The sequence below is a fragment of the Ochotona princeps genome, chromosome 3 (assembly GCF_030435755.1).
Source record: "Ochotona princeps isolate mOchPri1 chromosome 3, mOchPri1.hap1, whole genome shotgun sequence".
NCBI lineage: Eukaryota > Metazoa > Chordata > Mammalia > Lagomorpha > Ochotonidae > Ochotona > Ochotona princeps.
In genome coordinates this window covers 56,041,097-56,067,341 of record NC_080834.1, presented here as the reverse complement: position 1 = coordinate 56,067,341, position 26,245 = coordinate 56,041,097, and the positions used below count along the sequence as shown (strand labels likewise).

The 26,245-nt window shown below is 58.4% G+C and overlaps 1 protein-coding gene across 1 annotated transcript in view; it reads left to right on the top strand.

Moving 5' to 3' along the window:
* GBE1 (1,4-alpha-glucan branching enzyme 1) overlaps positions 1–26,245 on the top strand; it is a 301,333-nt gene that overhangs the window by 53,504 nt on the left and 221,584 nt on the right. The window lies entirely within an intron of this gene.

Sequence of the window (26,245 nt, the reverse complement as noted above, 5' to 3'; positions counted from 1 at the left end):
GAATTTACTAAGTCCTGATATTCATATGAAACAGCTGTTTCTGCTAAAATATGATATGTTCCCAAAAAGCTTACATTCTGAAGGTTCTTACACTAGAACTAATGGAGTATATGAGAGAAGTAGGAAGTCTACCTCAAATGTACTCAACTTTGTTACTGAGTTCTGACAAAATCAATTGTATTGTGAGCAAAAATATAAGTGTAGTTATAGCTGTACCGGTATTTGCTGCTGGCTGGCTGGTAGCATAGTTCATGAGTTCCCTGTAGTCTTTATACTGACTTTGCAGTAAAAAACAGGTATTAAGTCTAGACTATAACCCAATGATTGAAAATTAATTTTTTATCATGATATGTTAGAAAGCTGTGCCATATATGTATTGGGAGAATTACGTTTGATCGTTTTAAGTACTGCACTTGGTTTTAGTGCTTAAATACTAAAAATAGAATAATTAGAGATCTTTGGTAAATAAAAAATTAAAACTACTCTGTCCTTACTTTAATATAAAATGCCTCTGTTAAATATTTTCAAAACTAGAACCTGATTTTTAAAATCTTGTACTTTGTGAAGTTTTGTAATTTTAAAATCTCTCCTTGCCCTTTAGCAAGCCAGTGAATGATTTGCAGGAAGGTATTTGTTTAGTGTCTGAGGGCGTAGAGCATCAACACTAGCCATTATTTTTACTTGAGCTATACATGCTATTAAGATAAATGCAGTTGTGATAGAAAATCCTTAAGAAAAGAGAATATGTGGGATAAATAGTCTATTTTCTTATCTAGATGAAGGATACCCTTTCTCTTTTTTCTCAATCAACAATCTCAGGATCTTTTTTTTAAAATTCAGATTTCACCTTTTTTTTTTTTTTTCACTGAATACATTTGACTTAGGAAAAAAATTGAAAAGAGTGGAGCAACAGTTTTGGGTCAATGATACATTAAAATATTTCTTTTTAAACGTGGTACAGGGGCTCATGTAATACAGCTTCGTAAGCTGTGATTGTCATGATGGCATTGTATGTTGCAGAATCAGTTTGAAGCCCGGATGTTCACTTTCAATCCAACTTCCAACTAATTCATTTGGGAAGGCAGTGGAAGGCATCCAAAGCACTTAGGATCCTGCCATCCGTTTGCAAATGCCTATACAGTTTCTTGATTCTGGCTTCAGCCACACCCAACTCTGATTGTAGGACCATTTGGCTAGTAAACTGGTAGATGTGAGAGCCCTCTGACATCTCTTTCTCTCCCCACCACCAGTCTGTTACAAATAATAAAGTATGCATATATGTTTAATCAGAATCACACTGCAAGACATAGATTGGTAATCATGGCAAACTAGCTGAAAATACAGCCCTAAGTAGCTGAGCTAATTATGCACCTTCTTTTTTAAGACTAACTTATTTTTATTGAAAAGGCAGATATGCAGAGAAAGAGACACAGAAAGAAGATCTTCCATCCACTGATTTGCTCCACAAGTGGAGACAACGGCTTGAGCTGAGCCAATCTGAAGCCAGGAGCTTCATCTGGGTCTTCCACGTAGGTGCAGGGTCCCAAGGCTTTGGGCCGTCCTCGACTGCTTTCCCAGGCCACCAGCAGAGTGCTCATGGGAAGTGGAGCAGCCAGGACACGAACTGGCACCCACTTGGGATCCCAGTATATACAAGGATATTTAGCCACTAAGATATTTAGCCACTAGGATATCATGCAAGGGCCTATTATATACTTTTTTGTGTGTTAATGAACTGAAGATTTCTGTATTTTGCTTGGATTTTATTTACATAAGAAGTATATTTTTCTAAGAATAATTGAACAGGAAAAATGTTCTTTCTCTTAAGATTTTCCTTAGCATCAAAATGGATTAGAGATTTTCTTTGTAAGTCTTCTATTGTTTAAATTTGTAGTAAAATGAAAGGAGAAGCCACATGTTAATTAACTTAAAATTGCACTGGGTTTTGATTTGAAAATTCAAATGATGATGAATTAAAATATCACTATATGGTTTTCTATTTATGTTAAAATTTAACCTCGTATTTGTCAGTTGATGAATTGAAATAGCAAGCAACTTAATGATTCAACTTAATCTCAACTCTAATACTGAATTTTAAACAATAAATTATTTGAAAAGTAGTGTGACAGAGAGCACTCATTCTCTAGTTTACTCCCTGAGTTTCCACATTAGGGCTTTGTCCGGCTGAGGCTGGGAGCACAGCCAATCTAGTTCTCCCACAGGAGTGGCAGGAACTGAACTACTTCCTGCCAGGGTCTGCGTTGACAGGAAGCTGGAGAGTGATTGGATCCAGACCAGGTTAGGATGAATAACTGTTATCCTCACCCCAACCCTGATGATTTCTAACAATTCAACTCTGTGCTTTGTCATCTAATGTGGTAAGAGATTTAATTTATATCTTCATGAAATAATACTTAAAGGAACTATTGCTTTATTAAAAGTAACAGAGTATCTCTTTATTTTGATCATGGAAATGTGTTTATAATTTAAAAATGTTGGTTTTTGTCCTACCTCTTCTCTCCAGCCCTAAAAGTTAATATGAAATTGACCTTAAGCATGTAGACTCAAAAATCTTATTTTTTCTGATGGACAGATTGAATTTTCTATCTACAAGATATAGAAAAATTTCTTCATTAAGTTCTTGTTAAAGTGATTAGCCATTTACTAACAGTAAACTTTCAGAAGAAATTTGAATGTAAGAATTGAATTCTGTGTTACAGAAAATTGTACCTGCAATCAAAATATTTCAGCACATTGTGATTTCTTTTTCATTTCTAATCAGTTTGCCATTTGACTACATGCACATTTGTTTCCAACAGGGCATACTCATATTTCTGTTAAAATTTTGTTGGTGAAATGTATTTTTAATATTTTTTGGCCAACTCCTCTTGGGCGGTTTTGCTTTGAATAAGTACATGTAATTGATTTTAATGAAGAAATTGCCATGAACTGGAATGTAAAATATTTTAAAAAGAAGACAGAAACAAAGTTAGAAAACAGTGATAAATTCTTAAAATAAAATTCATCATCTGGCTCCATTTGGATAATGGTGAGAATATTGGTCTTAACTTCCTCACTTGATTTTTCTGGGTACTAACCAGATTGTAAAAATGAAACATTTCATCCCTAATTTTTGTGCTGCATAAATTTTAACTGGCAATATTGGAAAAATATTCATTTGTAAAAGTTTTTTATTTTTATGAAAATTATTACTAATTTCAAAAGTCAGTTGAGCATTACAAAAGTACAATAATTTAGTTTGTTTTGCCCATGCTCAGGCATATTTGACTATGGTCATCTCTATTTTGAAAAACAACCTGGAAAACAACTTCACTTTAATTATAACACATACCTTTTTCTTATTTGAGAAATATAAAACAATTATTTTCTTTCATTTATAAGCAACTAGTTTTTTTTAAGATTATTTATTTTATTGGAAAGTCAGATATACAGAGAGAATGAGAGACAGAAAGATCTTCTATCCGCTGGTTCTCTCCCCAAGTGGCCACAACGGAAGGAGCTGAGCCTATTGAAAGCCAGGAGCTTCTTCTAGTTCTCCCACGCGGGTGCATGCTCTGAAAGCTTTTAGCTATCCTCGACTACTTTCCCAGGCCACAGGCAGGGAATTGGAAGGGAAGTGGAACAGATGGGACATGAACTGGTATCCATATGAAATCCTGGTGAATGAATGAGAGGCGAGGACTTTAGCAACTAGGCTCATTTGCCAGGCCCACAACTAGCTTTTTACACAGTTAACAACTGATAGAGCTACCTGGAAGGATGGGATATATATAGTGATACCCATCATTATGGAATATCACCAACCAAAGTTTTTCGGCAAACTATAAAGCACTTTATGGTTTGAGATGAATTTTTACAACTTTGAATCATTTCCAATATAGCCAAGACTCATTCTTTACAAAGTTAAAAGCAACTTGAAATATACTTGGAGTTTTGGTACTAAATCCTGCTTATTTCAGGTTACTACATAACTGAAGAGAAATAACTGCTTTGAGATGATAGTAAGAAAGGCAGTAAAGTACATTTCTCAATAGAAAATAATCGGATGCCTATTCGGTATAACTGAAAACATTTCATTTGAAATTACTAAGTCTGGGGGCATATGGCTTTAGGTAACATAAATGTTTATCATTGGTAGTGTGGAAAAAATATTTCCATAGAAAACAGAAACAGCATGCAGTTTTGCAATTTGGGAAAGCTAAGCAGATGAATTTTGTCTGTTTTTTGAACAAATTTTGTTTATATCTATTTTTTGATAGTTATTGTCAAGAATTTACAGATTACAAAACGTACTGTAGTTCTTGATCCTATAGGCTTTGAAGCAGTGTTATGGGAAGTGTGCTCTGTGGATTTATGTTTCATGAAATAATTCATTTTGCAAGTAATTGTCAGAAATTGGAAATAAGCATTTACAAACCTTGATAGTGATTTGACAATAATTTTATTTCTGCTGAATTTAATAAAGATAACACAGATTCAAAATATTAAACATTTTTCTTTAGGTTTTTGAATAGTTTTATTAAATATTGTTCTGTTGTAGATTTGGGGCTCTGTCAAAGGGTAATTGGCCCGTCATTATGGATTGAGTGTTCTGAGAAGCACTCTTTCCCTTATGGTTTGAAGATGTGGTTCTGACTTCAGCTTCCTTTCTGTCCTCTTGCTTCCATTCATCAGTAGAGGCCATTTCAGTCAGTTTTCACTGAGGTGTGGCAGGTTACACACAGCTCCAACATTTAGTGGCTAACAGTAAAGTCTTTTTGGTCCGTGTGGACTATGGCTTTCAGCTGTAGCCCAGCACCACATATATCAAAATTCTTTCCAGAACTCAAAATTATGGACCAGCTTCTGTGTGCAACATACAGAGAGCAGCAGAGGAAGATCCTGTGATCGTTGTGCAAACTGAAGTTTAGAAGTGGCAAAAATGATTTGCCATTCTGTTTCATTAACCTGGTAATATGTCCAAGCGTTATGTTAGGAAACAGATTCTTTTCATTTTGTGGAGGCACATGAAATCTTGTACATATAGTGCACATTTGACCCCAGGTGTAAATAGCATACCTTTATAGTATAAAGAATAAACTGCAGATTTTTTTTTCACCTTCTAGACTTTTGATCTTTTTGGGGGGAATAGTAAGTGGCAATGGCAAGAGGGTTGGTTGGATAGGATAAAGCTATAGATTTAAATTACTGAGGCTTCTCAGAATTTCTACTGACTGCTGATTTCAAATGGAACTTCACATGGCTGTGGGGACCTTTTTACCTTGCAGTAGATCCTCTGTGTATCTTTGTTATGTGACTGCCCTTCTGTTTGGCTTATTGAGATTGTGACAAGTCCGGAAAATAAATTTCTGGAGGTGGCCTGGAGGCTTTTGATGTTGTCTGCTGTGGCAGTTTTGGTTGCCCCCCCCCCCCAAAAAAAAAAAAAAGCCTTCTAAGGCTGTTAATCAAACCAGTCCCAACTCTGATTAATGGCTTCTGTGACTCTAGGTTAAATAAGTAGCTTTAACCTGAGGTTGATTCTTTTATTGTGTTGATCTGCTTTAACTTACAAATCATTTCCTTTTGTTGGAGTATATGTGCAATGGAGATTAATTTAACCAATCTCTGGTTAGTAGCTTTAGTGAGTTTACTTCTGCTTGCAAGATTGCAACTGTAAATCATAGTGATTTATCCTTTCAGATTGCCTAGACCAGGAGTTGCGTACTTCTGTTTCTATGAGTTACAGCCAGTTTTTTAAAAAAATATTCATTTATTATATTTATTTGAAAGGGAGAGTTAGACAGGGTAAGAGAGAGATCTTTCATTTGCTGATTCATCCCCCAAATGGTCACAATGCCTGGGTCTGGGCCAGACCAAATCAGAGGCTAAGAGCTCCATCTAAGTCTTCTGCATGGGTATAGGGAGCAAGCACTTGGAGCATCTTTGGCTACTTTCCCAGGTGCATTAGCACTGAACTGGATTGAGAGTAGAGCAGCCAGGACTAGAACTGGCACCCAAAGGGGATGCAGGCACAGAACTGGGTGGATACCCACATGACGCAGTGCTGTCCCCAGGTTCTTTTTCGTAATGCTTATTTTTTATCTACTTGAAAAAGAAAAAGATGACTCATATCTGACTCATAGCTGTTTGTTTCCTTGAGCCATCATCTGATACCTCCTGGGAAATATTAGCAGGAAGTTGGAATGGAAGTAGAGAAGCCGAAAGTGGAGCTGGCACTGTGATTTGGAATATGGGTTTCCCAAGGGTGGGTTAGCAACTGTGTCAAATACCCAACCTGCAAGCCAGTTATTTCCTTCAAAGATCATGTATATTAAATGTGTGTTATGATTCTGTAGTATATTCAACATTATGTAAAGTGATGAACATTGAATGTGACAGGAAAGAAAGTTATTGAGTATTGCGACAATCTTAGCAAAGACAAGTTGGAAAAAATACTTTGAATTGATTATGCTTGTGAATTGAATAAAAAGATTTAAGAGGCGAGCCGAGGGCTGCGGGAGAGGACGTCTAGCTCGGATCCCGAACCCAGTCCGCCATGTGCCCATGGCTCATGGCGGGCTGGGCCCGGACATGCCTGGGTGCGGCCTGCTTCCTTCTGGGGTGAGTACGCCGAGGAGGGAGGCCTCCGTGACTGGGCATGTCCGGGACCCACCCAACACCCTCATTGGGTGGTGGGTGAACGGGATTGGGGAGGGGCGCAACCTCGGGCCTGCAGGATTTAACTTCCGGCTGCCAGAGGCGAGCCGAGGGCTGCGGGAGAGGACGTCTAGCTCGGATCCCGAACCCAGTCCGCCATGTGCCCATGGCTCATGGCGGGCTGGGCCCGGACATGCCTGGGTGCGGCCTGCTTCCTTCTGGGGTGAGTACGCCGAGGGGGGAGGCCTCCGTGACTGGGCATGTCCGGGACCCACCCAACACCCTCATTGGGTGGTGGGTGAACGGGATTGGGGAGGGGCGCAACCTCGGGCCTGCAGGATTTAACTTCCGGCTGCCAGAGGCGAGCCGAGGGCTGCGGGAGAGGACGTCTAGCTCGGATCCCGAACCCAGTCCGCCATGTGCCCATGGCTCATGGCGGGCTGGGCCCGGACATGCCTGGGTGCGGCCTGCTTCCTTCTGGGGTGAGTACGCCGAGGAGGGAGGCCTCCGTGACTGGGCATGTCCGGGACCCACCCAACACCCTCATTGGGTGGTGGGTGAACGGGATTGGGGAGGGGCGCAACCTCGGGCCTGCAGGATTTAACTTCCGGCTGCCAGAGGCGAGCCGAGGGCTGCGGGAGAGGACGTCTAGCTCGGATCCCGAACCCAGTCCGCCATGTGCCCATGGCTCATGGCGGGCTGGGCCCGGACATGCCTGGGTGCGGCCTGCTTCCTTCTGGGGTGAGTACGCCGAGGGGGGAGGCCTCCGTGACTGGGCATGTCCGGGACCCACCCAACACCCTCATTGGGTGGTGGGTGAACGGGATTGGGGAGGGGCGCAACCTCGGGCCTGCAGGATTTAACTTCCGGCTGCCAGAGGCGAGCCGAGGGCTGCGGGAGAGGACGTCTAGCTCGGATCCCGAACCCAGTCCGCCATGTGCCCATGGCTCATGGCGGGCTGGGCCCGGACATGCCTGGGTGCGGCCTGCTTCCTTCTGGGGTGAGTACGCCGAGGGGGGAGGCCTCCGTGACTGGGCATGTCCGGGACCCACCCAACACCCTCATTGGGTGGTGGGTGAACGGGATTGGGGAGGGGCGCAACCTCGGGCCTGCAGGATTTAACTTCCGGCTGCCAGAGGCGAGCCGAGGGCTGCGGGAGAGGACGTCTAGCTCGGATCCCGAACCCAGTCCGCCATGTGCCCATGGCTCATGGCGGGCTGGGCCCGGACATGCCTGGGTGCGGCCTGCTTCCTTCTGGGGTGAGTACGCCGAGGAGGGAGGCCTCCGTGACTGGGCATGTCCGGGACCCACCCAACACCCTCATTGGGTGGTGGGTGAACGGGATTGGGGAGGGGCGCAACCTCGGGCCTGCAGGATTTAACTTCCGGCTGCCAGAGGCGAGCCGAGGGCTGCGGGAGAGGACGTCTAGCTCGGATCCCGAACCCAGTCCGCCATGTGCCCATGGCTCATGGCGGGCTGGGCCCGGACATGCCTGGGTGCGGCCTGCTTCCTTCTGGGGTGAGTACGCCGAGGGGGGAGGCCTCCGTGACTGGGCATGTCCGGGACCCACCCAACACCCTCATTGGGTGGTGGGTGAACGGGATTGGGGAGGGGCGCAACCTCGGGCCTGCAGGATTTAACTTCCGGCTGCCAGAGGCGAGCCGAGGGCTGCGGGAGAGGACGTCTAGCTCGGATCCCGAACCCAGTCCGCCATGTGCCCATGGCTCATGGCGGGCTGGGCCCGGACATGCCTGGGTGCGGCCTGCTTCCTTCTGGGGTGAGTACGCCGAGGGGGGAGGCCTCCGTGACTGGGCATGTCCGGGACCCACCCAACACCCTCATTGGGTGGTGGGTGAACGGGATTGGGGAGGGGCGCAACCTCGGGCCTGCAGGATTTAACTTCCGGCTGCCAGAGGCGAGCCGAGGGCTGCGGGAGAGGACGTCTAGCTCGGATCCCGAACCCAGTCCGCCATGTGCCCATGGCTCATGGCGGGCTGGGCCCGGACATGCCTGGGTGCGGCCTGCTTCCTTCTGGGGTGAGTACGCCGAGGAGGGAGGCCTCCGTGACTGGGCATGTCCGGGACCCACCCAACACCCTCATTGGGTGGTGGGTGAACGGGATTGGGGAGGGGCGCAACCTCGGGCCTGCAGGATTTAACTTCCGGCTGCCAGAGGCGAGCCGAGGGCTGCGGGAGAGGACGTCTAGCTCGGATCCCGAACCCAGTCCGCCATGTGCCCATGGCTCATGGCGGGCTGGGCCCGGACATGCCTGGGTGCGGCCTGCTTCCTTCTGGGGTGAGTACGCCGAGGGGGGAGGCCTCCGTGACTGGGCATGTCCGGGACCCACCCAACACCCTCATTGGGTGGTGGGTGAACGGGATTGGGGAGGGGCGCAACCTCGGGCCTGCAGGATTTAACTTCCGGCTGCCAGAGGCGAGCCGAGGGCTGCGGGAGAGGACGTCTAGCTCGGATCCCGAACCCAGTCCGCCATGTGCCCATGGCTCATGGCGGGCTGGGCCCGGACATGCCTGGGTGCGGCCTGCTTCCTTCTGGGGTGAGTACGCCGAGGGGGGAGGCCTCCGTGACTGGGCATGTCCGGGACCCACCCAACACCCTCATTGGGTGGTGGGTGAACGGGATTGGGGAGGGGCGCAACCTCGGGCCTGCAGGATTTAACTTCCGGCTGCCAGAGGCGAGCCGAGGGCTGCGGGAGAGGACGTCTAGCTCGGATCCCGAACCCAGTCCGCCATGTGCCCATGGCTCATGGCGGGCTGGGCCCGGACATGCCTGGGTGCGGCCTGCTTCCTTCTGGGGTGAGTACGCCGAGGAGGGAGGCCTCCGTGACTGGGCATGTCCGGGACCCACCCAACACCCTCATTGGGTGGTGGGTGAACGGGATTGGGGAGGGGCGCAACCTCGGGCCTGCAGGATTTAACTTCCGGCTGCCAGAGGCGAGCCGAGGGCTGCGGGAGAGGACGTCTAGCTCGGATCCCGAACCCAGTCCGCCATGTGCCCATGGCTCATGGCGGGCTGGGCCCGGACATGCCTGGGTGCGGCCTGCTTCCTTCTGGGGTGAGTACGCCGAGGGGGGAGGCCTCCGTGACTGGGCATGTCCGGGACCCACCCAACACCCTCATTGGGTGGTGGGTGAACGGGATTGGGGAGGGGCGCAACCTCGGGCCTGCAGGATTTAACTTCCGGCTGCCAGAGGCGAGCCGAGGGCTGCGGGAGAGGACGTCTAGCTCGGATCCCGAACCCAGTCCGCCATGTGCCCATGGCTCATGGCGGGCTGGGCCCGGACATGCCTGGGTGCGGCCTGCTTCCTTCTGGGGTGAGTACGCCGAGGGGGGAGGCCTCCGTGACTGGGCATGTCCGGGACCCACCCAACACCCTCATTGGGTGGTGGGTGAACGGGATTGGGGAGGGGCGCAACCTCGGGCCTGCAGGATTTAACTTCCGGCTGCCAGAGGCGAGCCGAGGGCTGCGGGAGAGGACGTCTAGCTCGGATCCCGAACCCAGTCCGCCATGTGCCCATGGCTCATGGCGGGCTGGGCCCGGACATGCCTGGGTGCGGCCTGCTTCCTTCTGGGGTGAGTACGCCGAGGGGGGAGGCCTCCGTTACTGGGCATGTCCGGGACCCACCCAACACCCTCATTGGGTGGTGGGTGAACGGGATTGGGGAGGGGCGCAACCTCGGGCCTGCAGGATTTAACTTCCGGCTGCCAGAGGCGAGCCGAGGGCTGCGGGAGAGGACGTCTAGCTCGGATCCCGAACCCAGTCCGCCATGTGCCCATGGCTCATGGCGGGCTGGGCCCGGACATGCCTGGGTGCGGCCTGCTTCCTTCTGGGGTGAGTACGCCGAGGAGGGAGGCCTCCGTGACTGGGCATGTCCGGGACCCACCCAACACCCTCATTGGGTGGTGGGTGAACGGGATTGGGGAGGGGCGCAACCTCGGGCCTGCAGGATTTAACTTCCGGCTGCCAGAGGCGAGCCGAGGGCTGCGGGAGAGGACGTCTAGCTCGGATCCCGAACCCAGTCCGCCATGTGCCCATGGCTCATGGCGGGCTGGGCCCGGACATGCCTGGGTGCGGCCTGCTTCCTTCTGGGGTGAGTACGCCGAGGGGGGAGGCCTCCGTGACTGGGCATGTCCGGGACCCACCCAACACCCTCATTGGGTGGTGGGTGAACGGGATTGGGGAGGGGCGCAACCTCGGGCCTGCAGGATTTAACTTCCGGCTGCCAGAGGCGAGCCGAGGGCTGCGGGAGAGGACGTCTAGCTCGGATCCCGAACCCAGTCCGCCATGTGCCCATGGCTCATGGCGGGCTGGGCCCGGACATGCCTGGGTGCGGCCTGCTTCCTTCTGGGGTGAGTACGCCGAGGGGGGAGGCCTCCGTGACTGGGCATGTCCGGGACCCACCCAACACCCTCATTGGGTGGTGGGTGAACGGGATTGGGGAGGGGCGCAACCTCGGGCCTGCAGGATTTAACTTCCGGCTGCCAGAGGCGAGCCGAGGGCTGCGGGAGAGGACGTCTAGCTCGGATCCCGAACCCAGTCCGCCATGTGCCCATGGCTCATGGCGGGCTGGGCCCGGACATGCCTGGGTGCGGCCTGCTTCCTTCTGGGGTGAGTACGCCGAGGGGGGAGGCCTCCGTGACTGGGCATGTCCGGGACCCACCCAACACCCTCATTGGGTGGTGGGTGAACGGGATTGGGGAGGGGCGCAACCTCGGGCCTGCAGGATTTAACTTCCGGCTGCCAGAGGCGAGCCGAGGGCTGCGGGAGAGGACGTCTAGCTCGGATCCCGAACCCAGTCCGCCATGTGCCCATGGCTCATGGCGGGCTGGGCCCGGACATGCCTGGGTGCGGCCTGCTTCCTTCTGGGGTGAGTACGCCGAGGGGGGAGGCCTCCGTGACTGGGCATGTCCGGGACCCACCCAACACCCTCATTGGGTGGTGGGTGAACGGGATTGGGGAGGGGCGCAACCTCGGGCCTGCAGGATTTAACTTCCGGCTGCCAGAGGCGAGCCGAGGGCTGCGGGAGAGGACGTCTAGCTCGGATCCCGAACCCAGTCCGCCATGTGCCCATGGCTCATGGCGGGCTGGGCCCGGACATGCCTGGGTGCGGCCTGCTTCCTTCTGGGGTGAGTACGCCGAGGGGGGAGGCCTCCGTGACTGGGCATGTCCGGGACCCACCCAACACCCTCATTGGGTGGTGGGTGAACGGGATTGGGGAGGGGCGCAACCTCGGGCCTGCAGGATTTAACTTCCGGCTGCCAGAGGCGAGCCGAGGGCTGCGGGAGAGGACGTCTAGCTCGGATCCCGAACCCAGTCCGCCATGTGCCCATGGCTCATGGCGGGCTGGGCCCGGACATGCCTGGGTGCGGCCTGCTTCCTTCTGGGGTGAGTACGCCGAGGGGGGAGGCCTCCGTGACTGGGCATGTCCGGGACCCACCCAACACCCTCATTGGGTGGTGGGTGAACGGGATTGGGGAGGGGCGCAACCTCGGGCCTGCAGGATTTAACTTCCGGCTGCCAGAGGCGAGCCGAGGGCTGCGGGAGAGGACGTCTAGCTCGGATCCCGAACCCAGTCCGCCATGTGCCCATGGCTCATGGCGGGCTGGGCCCGGACATGCCTGGGTGCGGCCTGCTTCCTTCTGGGGTGAGTACGCCGAGGGGGGAGGCCTCCGTGACTGGGCATGTCCGGGACCCACCCAACACCCTCATTGGGTGGTGGGTGAACGGGATTGGGGAGGGGCGCAACCTCGGGCCTGCAGGATTTAACTTCCGGCTGCCAGAGGCGAGCCGAGGGCTGCGGGAGAGGACGTCTAGCTCGGATCCCGAACCCAGTCCGCCATGTGCCCATGGCTCATGGCGGGCTGGGCCCGGACATGCCTGGGTGCGGCCTGCTTCCTTCTGGGGTGAGTACGCCGAGGGGGGAGGCCTCCGTGACTGGGCATGTCCGGGACCCACCCAACACCCTCATTGGGTGGTGGGTGAACGGGATTGGGGAGGGGCGCAACCTCGGGCCTGCAGGATTTAACTTCCGGCTGCCAGAGGCGAGCCGAGGGCTGCGGGAGAGGACGTCTAGCTCGGATCCCGAACCCAGTCCGCCATGTGCCCATGGCTCATGGCGGGCTGGGCCCGGACATGCCTGGGTGCGGCCTGCTTCCTTCTGGGGTGAGTACGCCGAGGGGGGAGGCCTCCGTGACTGGGCATGTCCGGGACCCACCCAACACCCTCATTGGGTGGTGGGTGAACGGGATTGGGGAGGGGCGCAACCTCGGGCCTGCAGGATTTAACTTCCGGCTGCCAGAGGCGAGCCGAGGGCTGCGGGAGAGGACGTCTAGCTCGGATCCCGAACCCAGTCCGCCATGTGCCCATGGCTCATGGCGGGCTGGGCCCGGACATGCCTGGGTGCGGCCTGCTTCCTTCTGGGGTGAGTACGCCGAGGGGGGAGGCCTCCGTGACTGGGCATGTCCGGGACCCACCCAACACCCTCATTGGGTGGTGGGTGAACGGGATTGGGGAGGGGCGCAACCTCGGGCCTGCAGGATTTAACTTCCGGCTGCCAGAGGCGAGCCGAGGGCTGCGGGAGAGGACGTCTAGCTCGGATCCCGAACCCAGTCCGCCATGTGCCCATGGCTCATGGCGGGCTGGGCCCGGACATGCCTGGGTGCGGCCTGCTTCCTTCTGGGGTGAGTACGCCGAGGAGGGAGGCCTCCGTGACTGGGCATGTCCGGGACCCACCCAACACCCTCATTGGGTGGTGGGTGAACGGGATTGGGGAGGGGCGCAACCTCGGGCCTGCAGGATTTAACTTCCGGCTGCCAGAGGCGAGCCGAGGGCTGCGGGAGAGGACGTCTAGCTCGGATCCCGAACCCAGTCCGCCATGTGCCCATGGCTCATGGCGGGCTGGGCCCGGACATGCCTGGGTGCGGCCTGCTTCCTTCTGGGGTGAGTACGCCGAGGGGGGAGGCCTCCGTGACTGGGCATGTCCGGGACCCACCCAACACCCTCATTGGGTGGTGGGTGAACGGGATTGGGGAGGGGCGCAACCTCGGGCCTGCAGGATTTAACTTCCGGCTGCCAGAGGCGAGCCGAGGGCTGCGGGAGAGGACGTCTAGCTCGGATCCCGAACCCAGTCCGCCATGTGCCCATGGCTCATGGCGGGCTGGGCCCGGACATGCCTGGGTGCGGCCTGCTTCCTTCTGGGGTGAGTACGCCGAGGGGGGAGGCCTCCGTGACTGGGCATGTCCGGGACCCACCCAACACCCTCATTGGGTGGTGGGTGAACGGGATTGGGGAGGGGCGCAACCTCGGGCCTGCAGGATTTAACTTCCGGCTGCCAGAGGCGAGCCGAGGGCTGCGGGAGAGGACGTCTAGCTCGGATCCCGAACCCAGTCCGCCATGTGCCCATGGCTCATGGCGGGCTGGGCCCGGACATGCCTGGGTGCGGCCTGCTTCCTTCTGGGGTGAGTACGCCGAGGAGGGAGGCCTCCGTGACTGGGCATGTCCGGGACCCACCCAACACCCTCATTGGGTGGTGGGTGAACGGGATTGGGGAGGGGCGCAACCTCGGGCCTGCAGGATTTAACTTCCGGCTGCCAGAGGCGAGCCGAGGGCTGCGGGAGAGGACGTCTAGCTCGGATCCCGAACCCAGTCCGCCATGTGCCCATGGCTCATGGCGGGCTGGGCCCGGACATGCCTGGGTGCGGCCTGCTTCCTTCTGGGGTGAGTACGCCGAGGGGGGAGGCCTCCGTGACTGGGCATGTCCGGGACCCACCCAACACCCTCATTGGGTGGTGGGTGAACGGGATTGGGGAGGGGCGCAACCTCGGGCCTGCAGGATTTAACTTCCGGCTGCCAGAGGCGAGCCGAGGGCTGCGGGAGAGGACGTCTAGCTCGGATCCCGAACCCAGTCCGCCATGTGCCCATGGCTCATGGCGGGCTGGGCCCGGACATGCCTGGGTGCGGCCTGCTTCCTTCTGGGGTGAGTACGCCGAGGGGGGAGGCCTCCGTGACTGGGCATGTCCGGGACCCACCCAACACCCTCATTGGGTGGTGGGTGAACGGGATTGGGGAGGGGCGCAACCTCGGGCCTGCAGGATTTAACTTCCGGCTGCCAGAGGCGAGCCGAGGGCTGCGGGAGAGGACGTCTAGCTCGGATCCCGAACCCAGTCCGCCATGTGCCCATGGCTCATGGCGGGCTGGGCCCGGACATGCCTGGGTGCGGCCTGCTTCCTTCTGGGGTGAGTACGCCGAGGGGGGAGGCCTCCGTGACTGGGCATGTCCGGGACCCACCCAACACCCTCATTGGGTGGTGGGTGAACGGGATTGGGGAGGGGCGCAACCTCGGGCCTGCAGGATTTAACTTCCGGCTGCCAGAGGCGAGCCGAGGGCTGCGGGAGAGGACGTCTAGCTCGGATCCCGAACCCAGTCCGCCATGTGCCCATGGCTCATGGCGGGCTGGGCCCGGACATGCCTGGGTGCGGCCTGCTTCCTTCTGGGGTGAGTACGCCGAGGGGGGAGGCCTCCGTGACTGGGCATGTCCGGGACCCACCCAACACCCTCATTGGGTGGTGGGTGAACGGGATTGGGGAGGGGCGCAACCTCGGGCCTGCAGGATTTAACTTCCGGCTGCCAGAGGCGAGCCGAGGGCTGCGGGAGAGGACGTCTAGCTCGGATCCCGAACCCAGTCCGCCATGTGCCCATGGCTCATGGCGGGCTGGGCCCGGACATGCCTGGGTGCGGCCTGCTTCCTTCTGGGGTGAGTACGCCGAGGGGGGAGGCCTCCGTGACTGGGCATGTCCGGGACCCACCCAACACCCTCATTGGGTGGTGGGTGAACGGGATTGGGGAGGGGCGCAACCTCGGGCCTGCAGGATTTAACTTCCGGCTGCCAGAGGCGAGCCGAGGGCTGCGGGAGAGGACGTCTAGCTCGGATCCCGAACCCAGTCCGCCATGTGCCCATGGCTCATGGCGGGCTGGGCCCGGACATGCCTGGGTGCGGCCTGCTTCCTTCTGGGGTGAGTACGCCGAGGGGGGAGGCCTCCGTGACTGGGCATGTCCGGGACCCACCCAACACCCTCATTGGGTGGTGGGTGAACGGGATTGGGGAGGGGCGCAACCTCGGGCCTGCAGGATTTAACTTCCGGCTGCCAGAGGCGAGCCGAGGGCTGCGGGAGAGGACGTCTAGCTCGGATCCCGAACCCAGTCCGCCATGTGCCCATGGCTCATGGCGGGCTGGGCCCGGACATGCCTGGGTGCGGCCTGCTTCCTTCTGGGGTGAGTACGCCGAGGGGGGAGGCCTCCGTGACTGGGCATGTCCGGGACCCACCCAACACCCTCATTGGGTGGTGGGTGAACGGGATTGGGGAGGGGCGCAACCTCGGGCCTGCAGGATTTAACTTCCGGCTGCCAGAGGCGAGCCGAGGGCTGCGGGAGAGGACGTCTAGCTCGGATCCCGAACCCAGTCCGCCATGTGCCCATGGCTCATGGCGGGCTGGGCCCGGACATGCCTGGGTGCGGCCTGCTTCCTTCTGGGGTGAGTACGCCGAGGGGGGAGGCCTCCGTGACTGGGCATGTCCGGGACCCACCCAACACCCTCATTGGGTGGTGGGTGAACGGGATTGGGGAGGGGCGCAACCTCGGGCCTGCAGGATTTAACTTCCGGCTGCCAGAGGCGAGCCGAGGGCTGCGGGAGAGGACGTCTAGCTCGGATCCCGAACCCAGTCCGCCATGTGCCCATGGCTCATGGCGGGCTGGGCCCGGACATGCCTGGGTGCGGCCTGCTTCCTTCTGGGGTGAGTACGCCGAGGGGGGAGGCCTCCGTGACTGGGCATGTCCGGGACCCACCCAACACCCTCATTGGGTGGTGGGTGAACGGGATTGGGGAGGGGCGCAACCTCGGGCCTGCAGGATTTAACTTCCGGCTGCCAGAGGCGAGCCGAGGGCTGCGGGAGAGGACGTCTAGCTCGGATCCCGAACCCAGTCCGCCATGTGCCCATGGCTCATGGCGGGCTGGGCCCGGACATGCCTGGGTGCGGCCTGCTTCCTTCTGGGGTGAGTACGCCGAGGGGGGAGGCCTCCGTGACTGGGCATGTCCGGGACCCACCCAACACCCTCATTGGGTGGTGGGTGAACGGGATTGGGGAGGGGCGCAACCTCGGGCCTGCAGGATTTAACTTCCGGCTGCCAGAGGCGAGCCGAGGGCTGCGGGAGAGGACGTCTAGCTCGGATCCCGAACCCAGTCCGCCATGTGCCCATGGCTCATGGCGGGCTGGGCCCGGACATGCCTGGGTGCGGCCTGCTTCCTTCTGGGGTGAGTACGCCGAGGGGGGAGGCCTCCGTGACTGGGCATGTCCGGGACCCACCCAACACCCTCATTGGGTGGTGGGTGAACGGGATTGGGGAGGGGCGCAACCTCGGGCCTGCAGGATTTAACTTCCGGCTGCCAGAGGCGAGCCGAGGGCTGCGGGAGAGGACGTCTAGCTCGGATCCCGAACCCAGTCCGCCATGTGCCCATGGCTCATGGCGGGCTGGGCCCGGACATGCCTGGGTGCGGCCTGCTTCCTTCTGGGGTGAGTACGCCGAGGGGGGAGGCCTCCGTGACTGGGCATGTCCGGGACCCACCCAACACCCTCATTGGGTGGTGGGTGAACGGGATTGGGGAGGGGCGCAACCTCGGGCCTGCAGGATTTAACTTCCGGCTGCCAGAGGCGAGCCGAGGGCTGCGGGAGAGGACGTCTAGCTCGGATCCCGAACCCAGTCCGCCATGTGCCCATGGCTCATGGCGGGCTGGGCCCGGACATGCCTGGGTGCGGCCTGCTTCCTTCTGGGGTGAGTACGCCGAGGGGGGAGGCCTCCGTGACTGGGCATGTCCGGGACCCACCCAACACCCTCATTGGGTGGTGGGTGAACGGGATTGGGGAGGGGCGCAACCTCGGGCCTGCAGGATTTAACTTCCGGCTGCCAGAGGCGAGCCGAGGGCTGCGGGAGAGGACGTCTAGCTCGGATCCCGAACCCAGTCCGCCATGTGCCCATGGCTCATGGCGGGCTGGGCCCGGACATGCCTGGGTGCGGCCTGCTTCCTTCTGGGGTGAGTACGCCGAGGGGGGAGGCCTCCGTGACTGGGCATGTCCGGGACCCACCCAACACCCTCATTGGGTGGTGGGTGAACGGGATTGGGGAGGGGCGCAACCTCGGGCCTGCAGGATTTAACTTCCGGCTGCCAGAGGCGAGCCGAGGGCTGCGGGAGAGGACGTCTAGCTCGGATCCCGAACCCAGTCCGCCATGTGCCCATGGCTCATGGCGGGCTGGGCCCGGACATGCCTGGGTGCGGCCTGCTTCCTTCTGGGGTGAGTACGCCGAGGGGGGAGGCCTCCGTGACTGGGCATGTCCGGGACCCACCCAACACCCTCATTGGGTGGTGGGTGAACGGGATTGGGGAGGGGCGCAACCTCGGGCCTGCAGGATTTAACTTCCGGCTGCCAGAGGCGAGCCGAGGGCTGCGGGAGAGGACGTCTAGCTCGGATCCCGAACCCAGTCCGCCATGTGCCCATGGCTCATGGCGGGCTGGGCCCGGACATGCCTGGGTGCGGCCTGCTTCCTTCTGGGGTGAGTACGCCGAGGGGGGAGGCCTCCGTGACTGGGCATGTCCGGGACCCACCCAACACCCTCATTGGGTGGTGGGTGAACGGGATTGGGGAGGGGCGCAACCTCGGGCCTGCAGGATTTAACTTCCGGCTGCCAGAGGCGAGCCGAGGGCTGCGGGAGAGGACGTCTAGCTCGGATCCCGAACCCAGTCCGCCATGTGCCCATGGCTCATGGCGGGCTGGGCCCGGACATGCCTGGGTGCGGCCTGCTTCCTTCTGGGGTGAGTACGCCGAGGAGGGAGGCCTCCGTGACTGGGCATGTCCGGGACCCACCCAACACCCTCATTGGGTGGTGGGTGAACGGGATTGGGGAGGGGCGCAACCTCGGGCCTGCAGGATTTAACTTCCGGCTGCCAGAGGCGAGCCGAGGGCTGCGGGAGAGGACGTCTAGCTCGGATCCCGAACCCAGTCCGCCATGTGCCCATGGCTCATGGCGGGCTGGGCCCGGACATGCCTGGGTGCGGCCTGCTTCCTTCTGGGGTGAGTACGCCGAGGGGGGAGGCCTCCGTGACTGGGCATGTCCGGGACCCACCCAACACCCTCATTGGGTGGTGGGTGAACGGGATTGGGGAGGGGCGCAACCTCGGGCCTGCAGGATTTAACTTCCGGCTGCCAGAGGCGAGCCGAGGGCTGCGGGAGAGGACGTCTAGCTCGGATCCCGAACCCAGTCCGCCATGTGCCCATGGCTCATGGCGGGCTGGGCCCGGACATGCCTGGGTGCGGCCTGCTTCCTTCTGGGGTGAGTACGCCGAGGGGGGAGGCCTCCGTGACTGGGCATGTCCGGGACCCACCCAACACCCTCATTGGGTGGTGGGTGAACGGGATTGGGGAGGGGCGCAACCTCGGGCCTGCAGGATTTAACTTCCGGCTGCCAGAGGCGAGCCGAGGGCTGCGGGAGAGGACGTCTAGCTCGGATCCCGAACCCAGTCCGCCATGTGCCCATGGCTCATGGCGGGCTGGGCCCGGACATGCCTGGGTGCGGCCTGCTTCCTTCTGGGGTGAGTACGCCGAGGGGGGAGGCCTCCGTGACTGGGCATGTCCGGGACCCACCCAACACCCTCATTGGGTGGTGGGTGAACGGGATTGGGGAGGGGCGCAACCTCGGGCCTGCAGGATTTAACTTCCGGCTGCCAGAGGCGAGCCGAGGGCTGCGGGAGAGGACGTCTAGCTCGGATCCCGAACCCAGTCCGCCATGTGCCCATGGCTCATGGCGGGCTGGGCCCGGACATGCCTGGGTGCGGCCTGCTTCCTTCTGGGGTGAGTACGCCGAGGGGGGAGGCCTCCGTGACTGGGCATGTCCGGGACCCACCCAACACCCTCATTGGGTGGTGGGTGAACGGGATTGGGGAGGGGCGCAACCTCGGGCCTGCAGGATTTAACTTCCGGCTGCCAGAGGCGAGCCGAGGGCTGCGGGAGAGGACGTCTAGCTCGGATCCCGAACCCAGTCCGCCATGTGCCCATGGCTCATGGCGGGCTGGGCCCGGACATGCCTGGGTGCGGCCTGCTTCCTTCTGGGGTGAGTACGCCGAGGGGGGAGGCCTCCGTGACTGGGCATGTCCGGGACCCACCCAACACCCTCATTGGGTGGTGGGTGAACGGGATTGGGGAGGGGCGCAACCTCGGGCCTGCAGGATTTAACTTCCGGCTGCCAGAGGCGAGCCGAGGGCTGCGGGAGAGGACGTCTAGCTCGGATCCCGAACCCAGTCCGCCATGTGCCCATGGCTCATGGCGGGCTGGGCCCGGACATGCCTGGGTGCGGCCTGCTTCCTTCTGGGGTGAGTACGCCGAGGGGGGAGGCCTCCGTGACTGGGCATGTCCGGGACCCACCCAACACCCTCATTGGGTGGTGGGTGAACGGGATTGGGGAGGGGCGCAACCTCGGGCCTGCAGGATTTAACTTCCGGCTGCCAGAGGCGAGCCGAGGGCTGCGGGAGAGGACGTCTAGCTCGGATCCCGAACCCAGTCCGCCATGTGCCCATGGCTCATGGCGGGCTGGGCCCGGACATGCCTGGGTGCGGCCTGCTTCCTTCTGGGGTGAGTACGCCGAGGGGGGAGGCCTCCGTGACTGGGCATGTCCGGGACCCACCCAACACCCTCATTGGGTGGTGGGTGAACGGGATTGGGGAGGGGCGCAACCTCGGGCCTGCAGGATTTAACTTCCGGCTGCCAGAGGCGAGCCGAGGGCTGCGGGAGAGGACGTCTAGCTCGGATCCCGAACCCAGTCCGCCATGTGCCCATGGCTCATGGCGGGCTGGGCCCGGACATGCCTGGGTGCGGCCTGCTTCCTTCTGGGGTGAGTACGCCGAGGGGGGAGGCCTCCGTGACTGGGCATGTCCGGGACCCACCCAACACCCTCATTGGGTGGTGGGTGAACGGGATTGGGGAGGGGCGCAACCTCGGGCCTGCAGGATTTAACTTCCGGCTGCCAGAGGCGAGCCGAGGGCTGCGGGAGAGGACGTCTAGCTCGGATCCCGAACCCAGTCCGCCATGTGCCCATGGCTCATGGCGGGCTGGGCCCGGACATGCCTGGGTGCGGCCTGCTTCCTTCTGGGGTGAGTACGCCGAGGGGGGAGGCCTCCGTGACTGGGCATGTCCGGGACCCACCCAACACCCTCATTGGGTGGTGGGTGAACGGGATTGGGGAGGGGCGCAACCTCGGGCCTGCAGGATTTAACTTCCGGCTGCCAGAGGCGAGCCGAGGGCTGCGGGAGAGGACGTCTAGCTCGGATCCCGAACCCAGTCCGCCATGTGCCCATGGCTCATGGCGGGCTGGGCCCGGACATGCCTGGGTGCGGCCTGCTTCCTTCTGGGGTGAGTACGCCGAGGGGGGAGGCCTCCGTGACTGGGCATGTCCGGGACCCACCCAACACCCTCATTGGGTGGTGGGTGAACGGGATTGGGGAGGGGCGCAACCTCGGGCCTGCAGGATTTAACTTCCGGCTGCCAGAGGCGAGCCGAGGGCTGCGGGAGAGGACGTCTAGCTCGGATCCCGAACCCAGTCCGCCATGTGCCCATGGCTCATGGCGGGCTGGGCCCGGACATGCCTGGGTGCGGCCTGCTTCCTTCTGGGGTGAGTACGCCGAGGGGGGAGGCCTCCGTGACTGGGCATGTCCGGGACCCACCCAACACCCTCATTGGGTGGTGGGTGAACGGGATTGGGGAGGGGCGCAACCTCGGGCCTGCAGGATTTAACTTCCGGCTGCCAGAGGCGAGCCGAGGGCTGCGGGAGAGGACGTCTAGCTCGGATCCCGAACCCAGTCCGCCATGTGCCCATGGCTCATGGCGGGCTGGGCCCGGACATGCCTGGGTGCGGCCTGCTTCCTTCTGGGGTGAGTACGCCGAGGGGGGAGGCCTCCGTGACTGGGCATGTCCGGGACCCACCCAACACCCTCATTGGGTGGTGGGTGAACGGGATTGGGGAGGGGCGCAACCTCGGGCCTGCAGGATTTAACTTCCGGCTGCCAGAGGCGAGCCGAGGGCTGCGGGAGAGGACGTCTAGCTCGGATCCCGAACCCAGTCCGCCATGTGCCCATGGCTCATGGCGGGCTGGGCCCGGACATGCCTGGGTGCGGCCTGCTTCCTTCTGGGGTGAGTACGCCGAGGGGGGAGGCCTCCGTGACTGGGCATGTCCGGGACCCACCCAACACCCTCATTGGGTGGTGGGTGAACGGGATTGGGGAGGGGCGCAACCTCGGGCCTGCAGGATTTAACTTCCGGCTGCCAGAGGCGAGCCGAGGGCTGCGGGAGAGGACGTCTAGCTCGGATCCCGAACCCAGTCCGCCATGTGCCCATGGCTCATGGCGGGCTGGGCCCGGACATGCCTGGGTGCGGCCTGCTTCCTTCTGGGGTGAGTACGCCGAGGGGGGAGGCCTCCGTGACTGGGCATGTCCGGGACCCACCCAACACCCTCATTGGGTGGTGGGTGAACGGGATTGGGGAGGGGCGCAACCTCGGGCCTGCAGGATTTAACTTCCGGCTGCCAGAGGCGAGCCGAGGGCTGCGGGAGAGGACGTCTAGCTCGGATCCCGAACCCAGTCCGCCATGTGCCCATGGCTCATGGCGGGCTGGGCCCGGACATGCCTGGGTGCGGCCTGCTTCCTTCTGGGGTGAGTACGCCGAGGGGGGAGGCCTCCGTGACTGGGCATGTCCGGGACCCACCCAACACCCTCATTGGGTGGTGGGTGAACGGGATTGGGGAGGGGCGCAACCTCGGGCCTGCAGGATTTAACTTCCGGCTGCCAGAGGCGAGCCGAGGGCTGCGGGAGAGGACGTCTAGCTCGGATCCCGAACCCAGTCCGCCATGTGCCCATGGCTCATGGCGGGCTGGGCCCGGACATGCCTGGGTGCGGCCTGCTTCCTTCTGGGGTGAGTACGCCGAGGGGGGAGGCCTCCGTGACTGGGCATGTCCGGGACCCACCCAACACCCTCATTGGGTGGTGGGTGAACGGGATTGGGGAGGGGCGCAACCTCGGGCCTGCAGGATTTAACTTCCGGCTGCCAGAGGCGAGCCGAGGGCTGCGGGAGAGGACGTCTAGCTCGGATCCCGAACCCAGTCCGCCATGTGCCCATGGCTCATGGCGGGCTGGGCCCGGACATGCCTGGGTGCGGCCTGCTTCCTTCTGGGGTGAGTACGCCGAGGGGGGAGGCCTCCGTGACTGGGCATGTCCGGGACCCACCCAACACCCTCATTGGGTGGTGGGTGAACGGGATTGGGGAGGGGCGCAACCTCGGGCCTGCAGGATTTAACTTCCGGCTGCCAGAGGCGAGCCGAGGGCTGCGGGAGAGGACGTCTAGCTCGGATCCCGAACCCAGTCCGCCATGTGCCCATGGCTCATGGCGGGCTGGGCCCGGACATGCCTGGGTGCGGCCTGCTTCCTTCTGGGGTGAGTACGCCGAGGGGGGAGGCCTCCGTGACTGGGCATGTCCGGGACCCACCCAACACCCTCATTGGGTGGTGGGTGAACGGGATTGGGGAGGGGCGCAACCTCGGGCCTGCAGGATTTAACTTCCGGCTGCCAGAGGCGAGCCGAGGGCTGCGGGAGAGGACGTCTAGCTCGGATCCCGAACCCAGTCCGCCATGTGCCCATGGCTCATGGCGGGCTGGGCCCGGACATGCCTGGGTGCGGCCTGCTTCCTTCTGGGGTGAGTACGCCGAGGGGGGAGGCCTCCGTGACTGGGCATGTCCGGGACCCACCCAACACCCTCATTGGGTGGTGGGTGAACGGGATTGGGGAGGGGCGCAACCTCGGGCCTGCAGGATTTAACTTCCGGCTGCCAGAGGCGAGCCGAGGGCTGCGGGAGAGGACGTCTAGCTCGGATCCCGAACCCAGTCCGCCATGTGCCCATGGCTCATGGCGGGCTGGGCCCGGACATGCCTGGGTGCGGCCTGCTTCCTTCTGGGGTGAGTACGCCGAGGGGGGAGGCCTCCGTGACTGGGCATGTCCGGGACCCACCCAACACCCTCATTGGGTGGTGGGTGAACGGGATTGGGGAGGGGCGCAACCTCGGGCCTGCAGGATTTAACTTCCGGCTGCCAGAGGCGAGCCGAGGGCTGCGGGAGAGGACGTCTAGCTCGGATCCCGAACCCAGTCCGCCATGTGCCCATGGCTCATGGCGGGCTGGGCCCGGGCGGCCAGTGCGCCATTTGGCGCCAGGCTGTGCCTACTGGCCGCCCGGCCGGGGAGCTCTGGGGTATTGGACATCTGAATCCCTGCTGAGATAGCTCTAGAGTGACCCCACTGTTTCTGGGATCTGAGTCAATCCTAAAGATTCCCAATGCCAGTAACTCTTCCTTTGAAGAACTTCCAATCCCTTAATAATGCTGAGCTTTGAACACCTATCAAGTAAAAGATAAGCTCCGGCTTGTGTAGCAGGCTGGCACCTAATGGTCCTCGGAGCAACCACGTGCAGGTGCGTGATTTACAGCTAGGAACGGTCCCAATCTGGGAAGCCACAGCTGGGATGAGGTTCCCACCAAGGGGTGTATGTGCTGGAATGGGGGCTGCGTTCTATCTAGGAAACAGTTGCAGTCACCCGAGGCACTAGTGTGGGCTGGGATTGGATGCACCAGGCCGGTTCAGATCCCAGCACCATCTGGTGTTATGGAGAAACAGGGTAGATGTGGGACTGACTAGGCTGGGTCTCAATCCCCTTCTGAGCCATGTGTGAGCTGTATGTGGGTATGGACGAGCCATGGCTGGGCTGAAACATCCAACAACAAGAGTCAGAATGGGGTGAAAGCCAGCCAGGAAAAGCCACTGTTCCTGCTAGGACAGGAGGTGAACTGAGTAGGGTTGGCTCAAGAACCCCCTGGCAAGCGCAAAATCTGGCATTGGGAGGGGTTCTGATGGAGGAGCCTGGGCAACTCCTCTGGCAGGACACAGTCCCTGCAGGCAAGCGCGAGAAGCATGATTGGAAACAGCCCAGAATAGGCCATGGAAAGTTTCCCACTGGCATGCATTCGGCATGGGTCAGGAGCAGGCCAGGCTGAATCAGTTCATGTCATCCTCTGGCAAATCCGATCACCAGAACAGAGTGTGGAATGGGCCGGGTTTGGTTGCGACAAAACCAGTACACATTCTGGAACGCCAGGGCGTGGTTGCCTGTACTGGATATGAATGCAACACCCATCCAGCACACGTGAGATCCAGGAAGGGAGGGGCAGAGCTGGCGGGGGGGTTAAGGGGCTGGTCCCCTCGCTGGACAACCACTCCCACTGGAGAGTGTTGGCTGGGATAGAGACAGACACGACTAAGCAAGGCTACAACACCTGTGCGCTGCATGTGGACAAGATCAGGGCCACAGCATCAGCTGGCAGAAGCTGGCACTGGGGACTAATTCTGTCGAGTCAAATCACAGGACCACCTAAAGAATGCATAAACCGGGACAGAGAGACCTGGGAGGGAAAAAGTGGGTTCCCCCTTCTTGGGTCACTATTCCCGTGGGAGGGCATGAAAACTAGGACGGGGGCTGGGATGGCTAGACAGAGGCACTCAACAACATCTGTGAGGGCTGGATGGTTGAGTCGATTAGATAGAACTAAGCTTTAATACCCATTGACAAGTACCAGAACCAAATGGGATGGGGGACAGACTGGTCTTCTGCTACACAAATTGGCAAACCAGGGTAGGGGGCAGGCTTGGTGGGGGTTATTGTGGGTCGCCCCGACTAGGCTGCAGCTCCCACTGGTTGATGTAAGGGCCGAACCAGACTGGACTGCAACACCCATTGGTTCCAGTGCAACTCGGGACTGAAAACAGAACCAACACAGCAATTGCAACCACCAGCTGATCAGGGTGATGGACTGTGCCGGGCCCTGTGCTTGCTAGAACATACAAGAATCTGGTCTGGGAATACCTCAAAGTATCTTTGGAGATCTCCCCACTTGAACTGCTGGACTCAGAATTCTAACCAAGAAAAGACAGAAGACAGAATAGGACAATCATTCATCTCAGCTACATGTTGGCAGCGAAATATGGGACAAATGGAGACTTCATGATGGACCATATCAATCAGTGGACCACCTCATCGAGCGGAACTGGCAGTGACTCATAACTGGAGAACTATTAACTCCACTTGAGCACATATCTCAGAGCATGCCCCACATATGGGACTTGGGGTGGGCGGGAAACCGGGTGGGGCTTCTCCCTCAATACCCCCTTTTACCTCAGATACATGATGGAAACAATATGGACATAATAGCATTGCCCACCTCCCTATCCCCCTGAACCTTTTTTTTTTTTTTTTTTTTTTTCCTTCTCTTTCTTGATTTTCCTTCAACTATAGTTAACTATGTAAAGATTGTGAACAACAATACAATAAAATGGATTATATATAAAAAAAAAAAAAAAATAAAAAGATTTAATACAACTTAATTTCAAATAGATATTTTCTATGAAGTTTTGGAAGATAATATATATATGTTTTAAAGT